The following is an 11,311-nucleotide window of genomic DNA, read 5'->3' on the forward strand; positions in this document are numbered from 1 at the left end:
GTAAACCAGGACTATAGGCCCTTACCAACCGGGACTATAGCCCCGTTTTCTACTAGTTAGTGTTTATTATTGCGCAAAACAATCGAACAATGCAACATTAATGAGATTGCACTACAAGAAATATATCAACTTGTGACCTTCTGGTAGTGACCCTCGAAGACTTGGTCGTAAATCTACGACCGTTTGAGACCAATTGATCGTAAGCTGTTCGGGGGGCTCCAAACGCTAAACCATAACGGCCAATTTGGCATGAAAGGTCGTAACTCCCTTACAGGAAATGGTGTAAAGCAGACAACACTGGTCCGCTGCCTTATTTTCTAACTGATCATGACCAATATAGATGGTCATAGCCTTGTAAATTGTGGTGCATTGCTATGACTAGGCGCCAGCTCATCAGTTTTGCTTATGTGTCGTCCATGTGTCATTTTTTGCCCTAGGTTGTGAAGCAACCTACATTTCTGTCATTCCAAAATTCCCCAAAAATTCTCATAAATTCTTTGGATCACATATTCCAAGAATATGTCATAACCCTTCCTTCCCTAGTTCAAAAATTATTCTGAAATATTCATTTTCCTATTCTGTTCAGAATAGCACATTGTAAAGGAAGTGCTATTTATATTTTCATAATTGCCTCCTGAAAAAAATTCATATCCATTTTGCATGTAAATCTTTGTGAGCAAATTTACAAAGTTTCTATTCAGCTAGAAGGTTTATGAAGGAAGTACTAGCTACGAATATCCTAAGGAGTTGAAGTTTTGCCACATTTTCTATATACCAAAATCATAGCTCCGCACAAAATTTCAGCCCCATCTAACAATCCATGTGAGCTCACCATCAAATATTTGCTTGTGGTAATATTTTCAGTTTGTGAAGCAACTACATTTTATACTTCTTTATAATTGATGAAAATATATCAGGACATGATCGTGACCATATAACGTCCCTCCACCAAGTTTTAGCTCATTTAATTTAGCGAATTTCCCTCATATTTTTCCCAATGTTCTCTTCAGTGGAGAGAATTGTGAAGGAAGTACCATTTTTATTTATCCAATTGGTATGAAATTTTTGCAGTGCCTTCATAGCTTCAATTTCTATTTTTTGTCCAGATTGGAACATTGCAAAGCAAGTGCTATCTAGACCCCTCTTATTGCTCGCAAATTTTTTGGCAGTCTTCCATATCCAAATAATTTCCACATGCCAATATTTAGCTCTATTTTCCTATTAAATATTCCTCAGCAAATTTCCAAAGTTTTACCTAGAGAAAATCTTTCTGAAGGAAATACTAGCTAGGATTATCCAAATGATCTAAGATTTTTCCAAATATTCCATATGCCCAAATCATAGCTCACAACAAATTGTGAGCTCTATCCATCAATCCATGTGAGTTGATCATCCAATTTTTTATTCTGGTCAATTTTTAAATTTGTTAAGAAAATATATTTTATATTGATTAACTATTGCTGACAATTTACCATGGCAAGTCACTACGTGTCTTACCTCCACCAAATTTGAGCTCATTTCATTTAGCCAATTCCTCTCAATAATTTTTCCATTTTTCTGTCGAGAGAAGAGAATTGTGAAGGAAGTGCCACTTTGGCATGTCCAAATGGTATGAAATTTTAACAATGTTTTCCTATGCCCAAATGACCATCCTCCACTAAATTTCAGCAAAATCCATTCATTCATTTGAGGCCAGCTTCAACATCCATATTTCCGCCCAGTGTGGTACTTTGGAAAGCAAGTGCCACCTAGACTCCTCCATTTGAGCTGAAACTTTTCAAGACAGTCCCTTAGTAGATGATCATCCTGATCCAAAACTCACGCACATTGGCCATGTGAATTTCCCCCACTTCTAATCAAACACTTGGCTGCTAATTCATGTTTGACCTTAGTTCAGTATCATTGTGAGATTCTTTTGTTGTATTATTCTTCCTAACACCTATAGGGGGAGTGACCAACCCAACAAACCTGCCTAGGCCGCCAAGAACGCGTGGCAACGCCACAGTTATGCGGCGCCCACGTGGCTGACATGCTCGTTTATGCACTCTGGAGTTGGGGCCCTCGGACACCATCCAAACCCTGACGTATTGCCACCACACCATGTATCTCTGCTTAAATAGATACTTATGTACCTATAAATGATTTTTGGGAAAAATAAAGAGCAAACTATAATGCAGCTGCAGTTCAAATTTGACCCGCTTCTAGCTGAATTGGCAGAAATTTGTACTTTTCATGGGAGGTGGATAAAAGCTTTTTACACCCAACCATTTCGCTAATTTTACATTAAATATGGCCTAGTATTTTATAAAAATGAGTTGGTCCAATTTTGCAACAAACATATGCTAGGTCCTTCACAAAACAACTCATTTTGAGCACCCGAAAAATGGAAAATGAATTTTTCGTCCAAACAAAATGAAATCTTCCTTGTGCAACATTTTTGCCATTCCAAAATGCACCCTTTTGCACAATATTAGATCATTTGAACAAACTATGCCATGAATATGCCCATATGGTTGATCATTTGGCTTGAAAGCCATGAAACTTCACACATCATAGCTCATTTCTGAGATTTTTTTCTAAAATAATTGCAGTATTACAAGTTTATTCTTTTTATCTTAACTTGGTCACATTTATTAGCACAACGCGAATGTTTTCCAATTTTTTAATTTTTTATTTGAATTTTTCATGCCCGTTTCAAAATGCTGTCAAAACAGAGAGTATGACCGTTCCTAGCTAGTGGTTGAATCTTTGAATTTTTTTTGGTGTTTCTCTCATTCAATAGATACTTTTGTACCTAAAAATATTTTTGGAAAAAATAAAGAGCAAACTGTAAGGCAAATGCAGTTCAAATTTGACCCGCTTCGAGCTAAATCAGCGGAAATTTGTCTTTTTCACGAGAAATGTATAAAAGCTTTTAACACCCAACCAATTGTACATTAAATATCGACTAGCATTTTATAAAATTGATTTGGTCCAATTTTGCAACAAATATATGGTAGGTTGTTCACAAGAAACTCATTTTGGGCACTCAAAAAATGGAAAATGAATTATGTGTTCAAAGAAAGTGAAAACTTCCTTAGGCAACATAGTTTTACATTCCAAAATGCACATTTTTGCACAATACTATATTATTTGAAAAAACTATGCCATGAATGTGGCCATAAGTTTGATCATTTGGCTTGAAAGCCTTGAATCTTCACACATGATAGCTCATTTCTGAGAAAACTTTTTAAAAATAATTGCGTATTACAAGTTTATAAATTTTCCTTGTAACTTGGTCACATTTAATGGCACAACGCGAAGGTTTTGCAATTTGTTTTTGTTTTTCAAGCCAGATTCAAAATGAGGTCAAAACAATCGGCATGACCGTTCCTAGGTAGGGGTTGAATATTGAAAAATTCTGGTGTTTCTCTGATAAAATAGATACCTATGTACCTAAAAAATATTTTTGGAAAATATCATGAACAAACTATGAGTGAGCTGCAGTTCAAATTTGACCCACTTCGTAGTGAATTGATAGAAAAATTTATTTTTCATGAGAGGTGGCTCAAAGCTTTTTACACCCAACCATTTGGTCAACTGTACATTACATATGGCCTGGTATTCTTTAAAATTGATCTGGTCCAATTTTACAACAAATATATGGTAGGTCCTTCATAGAAAAACTCATTTTGGGCACTCAAAAACTGGGAAATGATTTTTTCGTGCAAAGATAATGCATATAAGTTGATTATTATCCGTCAAATATGGTATAACTTGAGTGGAATTTTAGTGGTGGCATTTTGCAAAATATTATTGGTAGTTGTTTCATAAACCCCCATTGTTTTTAGCACTTAGAGAAAAATTTAAATGACACATGTCTCTAACCAATCACGACGTCTCCACCGGATCACCTTTTGTAGCGCGATCTGAGCCGTCCACGCCCTACTGATCCAATGTCTCCTCACCTCTCCTACCTAAACCTAGCACAGCGCGTGGCACACTCTGTCTCCTCCCTCGACCCCTTCCTTCCCGAGAACCGCCACCTCCCCTCCCCCTTCTCTCTTTCTTCCCGATCAAGGTCGACGCCGTCGCCTCTCGTACCTCGCCGCAACCGTCGCCCCTAGCCCCTACCATCCTTCCTAGCCCCTGTCATCCCCTTGCACCACCCCCTCCTGCCCAATGCAAATCGAGCACTATCTACGGTTTGCGGTTGCTTTGCCCCATGCCGGCCACAGCTCTCCCGCAACTAGGACGGCGACGGTGAATACGGGATCCGACGGGCGCGTTCTCCTACGACCACTCATCCTCGGTGTCATCAGTGTGGCTCTAGATTTTTTCCAGTGATCTGGTGAGTCCCTCCACTCATCATCATCACATCCGTCCCTCTCTTCCTCACCATGTTCCCTCTCCCTCTCAGATCCGTCGTCGCTAAAGCACGAGAACGCCATAGACGGAATGGCCACTTCCTCACCTATTCTGTCACCATGAAATCTGCTTTCTCGCTGTCGCGTCTCCTCGCTACTGCGTCTCTCTATGGATTAGACGGTGGCCGACTCATGGTGATTCCTCACTCCACTTCTTTTCTTGTCTACGTAGATCTTCTCGGATTGGTTGTTATGGTTGGCAAGACTGCTCACGTGCCGCTGTCGAATCTTAGCAGGGGGTTCGCGTGGTTTGTCAACGTCACGGATGACCACGGAACTATGCCGCTGCATCTCACTGCCAGGTAGGGCCATCCGAGCTGCATGTAGGTGTTGTTGTTCCGCTACGGCAACCCCTTCCAACCCCTCGCACGTGAAACCCCATCTCAGGATCCGCAACAAAAGATAGTATGCATCCCTCCTCCTCCTCCTCCCCTTCTCTTTACCTTCCTCTGGTCTCCACCAATTTGATGCGTGCGTGTTTTTTTGCAGGATCGTGAAGAGAATGATCTGGTTTGTTGAAAGAAGGGGCCGGCCATGGAGAAGATCCCATGGGGAGCTCCTTAGGGTAGGTTATCCCTTGTAAATGATTACTTTAAAATTTTCAGAATAAACGAGGCTTTTGACTTCTTAAAAGCTTTGGCATATGGTACGCCTCCGGAAATAGTGAGTATAGTACTAGCATGTCTTAATGTATAGCTTCTTACGAAGATACATGTGTGATTAGAGAACTTTTGTGTAATCTTTTTTGTTGAATATACGTGATTGAAAATTTAACAAAGACTATTCTGATCCATGAGTTGTCCAACTAGAAAATTATGTGATATGGCAAGTGAAATGCTATTCTCTTAGTACTGGTAGAAAAACTCATGGTTTGAACCTTGTTAAATAAACTATTTTTCAGTTATATTATCGCAAGGAGAACTTGTAGAGCAGTCTACTCCATATACTACTAGTTTTGTCAGTTTTTAGGCTATAACTGTTTTAGCTGTCCACTCCATTCTTTTCTTATGTACACATTTTCTGTTTTCTATCTCACATATGCTCACGATTATATGTCATGCTAAAATTCATGTAGTTGTACAACTACTACTCTACTGAATGTTTAAAACATTTTCAGCCTGTAAGTCCGCAACATATATAATTCATGTACCTCCTTCCTATCAACTATGTGTAAATATGTTTAGTTCACTCTATCTATTAATCGTGCATAATACTGTCTTGCATGTAGGGGTGGTTGGATGACTTTTGAGAATAAGAAGAAATCTGACCAAGCTTGGAAAGCTAATGGATCTTCGTGTTCTCCCGGAAATAATTGGGCTCAACCTTCTGATCGTCGGCCCTATAGGTTGTTGAAGATAACACCTAGCTCATGTGTCTCTACATGTTGCTGATGTACACTGCTTGCATCTGATATTTACTGACCATCCCCGAGTCCATCTCTTGTAGATTGTAGGATGATCCTCTGATTTTTGTTTTGATATATCTGTTAGCTATCTGTACCATGATTTTTATAATTGGTTAGATGATATTTGTTCATAACGCAGACTTATATTAGATCTTTTAGTTCATTTTTACCTGTTATCACTTGAGTATCTTTGTTAGAATAAACCTAATTGTTATGTATGTACATGAATATAGTGTATCTCCAACCAGTTGTAGATGTTTTGCAATTGTGTAGAGCTACTAGTCGTGCTTGGTACTTTAGTATTTTTCATTTTGTAACCATTTTTATGTTATTAATTTTGTACCTTCAGCTAGTTGTATGTAGTGCAATTATGTACATGAACATAGTGTTACTTTTTTGCATCGTTTGAACATTTTTTTTCTATTGTATAGTTTCTCACGCATGATAATTCTACTGCTAGGTGAATGTGCTTTTAGAAAGTTGGATGAGGACAATAAGGACTTTTGTTATTTCTCAATCTAAATTTATGTTTTTATTTTCTTTGTTGTAGAATAGTTTTGTTTGCAGTTACACGGTCTTGCGATGTAAAGATATGCAGTGGTGGAACGAATGGTTGTAATGTTATATTTTGGGCTCCTATAATTTTTCATGTTGCTTTGGAAATGTATCGCAACCGAATATAGATTATGGTGTAATGTATAGTAATGTCAATGACCTAAAAATTCAGATTGGATCAATTATTTCATCGTAGCTCAAACTATATTGGATAGTTATTTATGAGGGAAAAATGTGAGAAGGCCAAGGCCCATCTAAGAAATGTCCCAAAAAAATACTACACCAAAAAGAAATCTGATGTTAAAAGGCCATTACACAAAAATTGAAAACGCCAAATTGTTGGGCCACACCCATGTAGGTAACCAAATGAACAGAAACGAATATAATAAATGGGCTGATTTGTTGGGCTCGACCCACGTAGATACCGAACTGGACTGGGCTAATTCTTATCAACGACCAATTCAATTGGTCGCAATCTTGCCACGTCGGATCCGACGTGGGCCGGGCAGCCTGCCTTTGATAAAAAGTGGTCGTAGAACCAACGAGCTTTCATTTTGGTCGTTACCTTCTACGACCATTTCAGAACAAAGGACGTTAAGTTTCATCAAAGACGGTTAGCTTTTGACCAACCGTTTTTGGACAAAATAGGTCATAGATGGAAAACAATGACCATTTGGTGACCAATATTGATGTTTGCAAGTTGACATATTTCTTGCAGTGTTGACATCAAAGTACCCAGGTGTATATGTGCAAGCAAAAAGAAATGAACTTACATTTGGAAGTAAGGCATGATAAGTTGTGCTTGTGCCAATATGAAGAATGGACTTGTGGAGGTAATTCGCCATAAGACATTGGCCTTTATCAGAATCCACATTGGTCCAATACATGAGATAAAAATCAAGGAAGCGAACTTCCTCATTCTTGAGTAATGGATTTGTTGCATGCAAGAGAGACCAAAGCCTCATTACAGACGGCTTGATTATGTACACATAGAAAATATTGTCGTTAATCACACTATCAAATCAAATATATATTTTATCAATAGGGTACTCGTTGACAAATCCAAGGCCCACTACCACATTAATGGTGTAATACATCTCACCCTTTCCTGACCTAACTACCATGTCTTTGTGTAGAAGCTAAATTTCAATGCTTAGAGTGCTCAACTTGTGTTGTGGCAACATCGGTTCACCAGGCATAAACATTTGCATGAAGCACCGACTGATAGAAACATTCACCACATCTTCTCCTGGTGTCTTACTGGCGGTAGGTTCATTGGATGATTTTTTTTTCTTGCGCTTTCTTCCCTTTTTACAACGTCGAGCTGAAAGGTTCGTAGAAGATGGTTCTCCGGATCGGATTTGTTGGGTTTGCTAAAATTTAATGTGCAATTATGAGTTTTGATGCACAAAAAATGAAATAAAAGTTTGTCACGACCTTTGCTAAAAATATGAGATAACGAGTGCCAGAAATTTGGCGAAATGGAAATGAATCCATGTTTCGCCAAAACATTGGCACCCATGCCAGTACCTACAAATATAAGCCAACAATACTAAAATCGATGTTACGCAAAAACATTGGCACTCATGTGATAACGTACAATCATAAGTCAACCACACTAGAAGGGTTACTACACATAAACTTACTAAATATTTCCTAACTACTAGTTTATATTTACCCTAAACACATATCTGACCAGCATACAAAATAGTACTAAGAAACATTGGCACGTATTTCTAAACTACTAATATTTACACTATTCACAAATCTGACAATGCATACCGGAGAGGTGAACTACTTGGAGTTTGACTGCAGTCCGAAGTTTTCGATGGTTGTGGGGGAGAGAGACATGCTGCACCACTAGCCATCAGGGTGGAGCTCCGAGGTGGCGCTGGCGACGACAATGAGATGCTCCTCCGGTGTTGGAGAAGGAGGCCATGGCAGCGATGAGGGGTGCGGGAGTGACACGTGACAAGGGCGCGCACGGCGGCTAGGGTGACACGGTGATGAGGGGCACGAGCGGCCGCGAGGGGAGGCACAAGGACAAGGGGCACGCGCGGCCGCGAGGGGAGGCACAAGGACAAGGGGCGCGCTCGGCGGCGTGGAGCGACGGCACCGACGGGCGCGGTGACATCTCGGATGGGTTGTTAGGGGGGAAGAGACGATGCAGGGAGAACGATTTTTTGTGTGAGAATTGATCACCCGCTTAGTTAAATAGGAGTGGCGGGCATCGTATAAGGCCCACTACACGGACGACAACTAGTTGTGGCGATCAGGAAGTTACGCCCACTACTGCTTAAATGACAACCCTCCCAAAAGTTACGTCCCTTTTAGTTATGGTGGGTGTGAAGCCGTGCCCATCACGGCTTGTAGAAGTACCACTGGCAGGCGAGCGATGCTATCGGCCGCTACTGCATTTCATCACGGGATAGAATTTGGAATGGTTCGCGTGTGGCGAGCATGCGTGAGCGCTCGTCACTGCTATGTGTGCAGCTATGGCGGGCCTATACTAGTATCCGCCACTGCACGGTTTGAGAACTAGAAGTGGCAGATTCCACGTCGTGCCCGCCACTTATTGGGGTTCACCTAAAAGCCTTTTCCCAGTAGTGATAGGCATGTAACCATCCGGAGCCCTACTGCGCCATGCATAGAGGAGGCCTGCACAAACTCAAATAGGGCAGCAGCGGGTCAAGAGTTGACACCCTCTTATCTGTTGACATCATGATGGACTTACCTCACAGCACGACACTTAAGTCAAAACTTGAAAATGAAATATAGATCCATTCGTTTATGAGCGCTGAAATAGAAAACGTACAATATGAGAGTTGTGTGGGAAATGAGGTGAAGCTAGCGGTCAAAGAAAAATCCAAATTCACATAAAAAGCTCCAAACTTGCACTAAAAAAGTAAGAACAAGTCGTGGAAATGAAATCACAGTGTCAAGGTGCATCTTTTTCTTTAACCTTATATCGAATCGAAGCACCTTGTGTAATTAGAAGGGATTAGATGAAGGTCATTAAGGAAGGCAAGGATAACATACCACGTGCAAATTTACCTGCGATCCTGCACCGACAGAGCCACTCCCTTCACTCGTTGGAGCCTTTTTCGCTTGCATGGGCATGACTTTGGAAACAATCGATTCAACCATTTCTCCATAGCCAATTGTTCACAACAACAGAAGGAGAATCACAAAGCTTGCACTAAAAAAGTTGGAGAAATCACTTAACAACCGCTTACATTTATTAGCGAAAGTAGTAGATGGACTAGTTCACAATGGGTCATGTTTTATCTTCGGGCGGGACTTTGGAGTAAACATTTACAAATTTTCTAACTAAGTAAACATTGTAGTTGATACATGTTATCAAATTCATCATTGTGAAAACCACTACCATCAATTGTATCTTTATCAACTCTAGAAATGTTAACTGCATCATTGTCAACTGTACCATCTTAAGCTACATCTTTTTAATTCTCAACCACATCCCTATCAACCACATACTTGTCAACTATATATTTGTTTTCTCAAATGCATCTTTATCCTTATCTCTCAGTTGCACCGCTGTCAATTGCACTGCTATCAACTTCACATTTACTTGATTATGATTTTCCTATAGAGTAAACATGTACTTGCTAGAAATGCTTGTCCTTTGTGAAAAATGGATGTTATTTCTACACTCTAACAGAAACATTATTGTTGTGTCAAAAGTTTAGATTAATGGTGAGAAAAACAAAGTGGGGTTGGGGCGGGTCATCGCGCTCAGCTGGTTGTAACAAACGGGGTTGTGTTACCATTATCTGCCCCTTGGCCATCATTTGGTGCGCCCTCATATGGCATCTATTGTGTTGTGATGAACACTGTATTATAGGGTGAGTACTAAGAAGCGCTCGGGGGTTGTCGCCCCAAGGCCCGCATCACGCGTCAGAGTGAGGGCCTCGGGAGCCATGTGCTATGGGACCCTGCCAACCGGAGCACAGGAAATACACGAAGGGCAATGGAGGACCTCACGGAAGAAACAAAGGCACCCCAAGCATAGCAGGCAACTACTACTTAAGGAAAAAATATATTACATAATGTTTGGAGCCCTCCCAGGGCCAAGTGATTCTTGACGCAAGAGGAAAGGGATAGAAAAGCCTAAGCGGAGGAGGCGTTGTCCTCGTCGTTGCCCGTGGAGGCCTGATACGTCTCAAACGTATCTATAATTTTTTATGGTTTCACGTTGTTATTTTGTCTTCTTTGGTTGTTTTTTGTACCTTTTATATCTTTTTTTGTGACTAACTTATTAATTCAATGCCAAGTGTCAGTTCCTGTTTTTCCCGTGTTTTTGACTCTTTTCAGATCTGATTTTGGAACGGAGTCCAAACGGAAGAAAAACCCCGAAATGATTTTTTCCTGAACGGAAGAAGATCAGGGGGCCTTTGGGCCAAGCCAGGTGGGCTCCAGGGAGCCCACAAGCCCCCACTCCGCCACCAGGGGGGAGGTGGCAGTGGGCAGGCTTGTAGCCTCCCTGGCCGCCCACTGACCTAGATCTTTGGCCTATAAATTCCCAAATATTCCGCAAAAAATCAAGGGAGCCTCGAAAATACTTTTCCGCCGCCGCAAGCTTCCGTTTCTGCGAGATCTCATCTGGAGACCGTTCCCGGCACCCTGCTGGAGGGGACTTTGGAGTTGGAGGGCTTCTTCATCATCATCATCGCCCCTCCAATGACTCGTGAGTAGTTCACTTCAGACCTACGGGTCCGTAGTTAGTAGCTAGATGGCTTCTTCTCTCTCTTGGATCTTCAATACAAAGTTCTTCATGATCTTCATGGAGATCTATCCGATGTAATCTTCTTTGGCGGTGTGTTTGTCGACATCCAATGAATTGTGGATTTTTGATCAGATTATCTATGATATATATTTGAGTCTTTGCTGATTTCTTATATGCATGATTTGATATCCTTGTAAG

Source organism: Hordeum vulgare, chromosome 7H (assembly GCF_904849725.1).
Source record: "Hordeum vulgare subsp. vulgare chromosome 7H, MorexV3_pseudomolecules_assembly, whole genome shotgun sequence".
NCBI lineage: Eukaryota > Viridiplantae > Streptophyta > Magnoliopsida > Poales > Poaceae > Hordeum > Hordeum vulgare.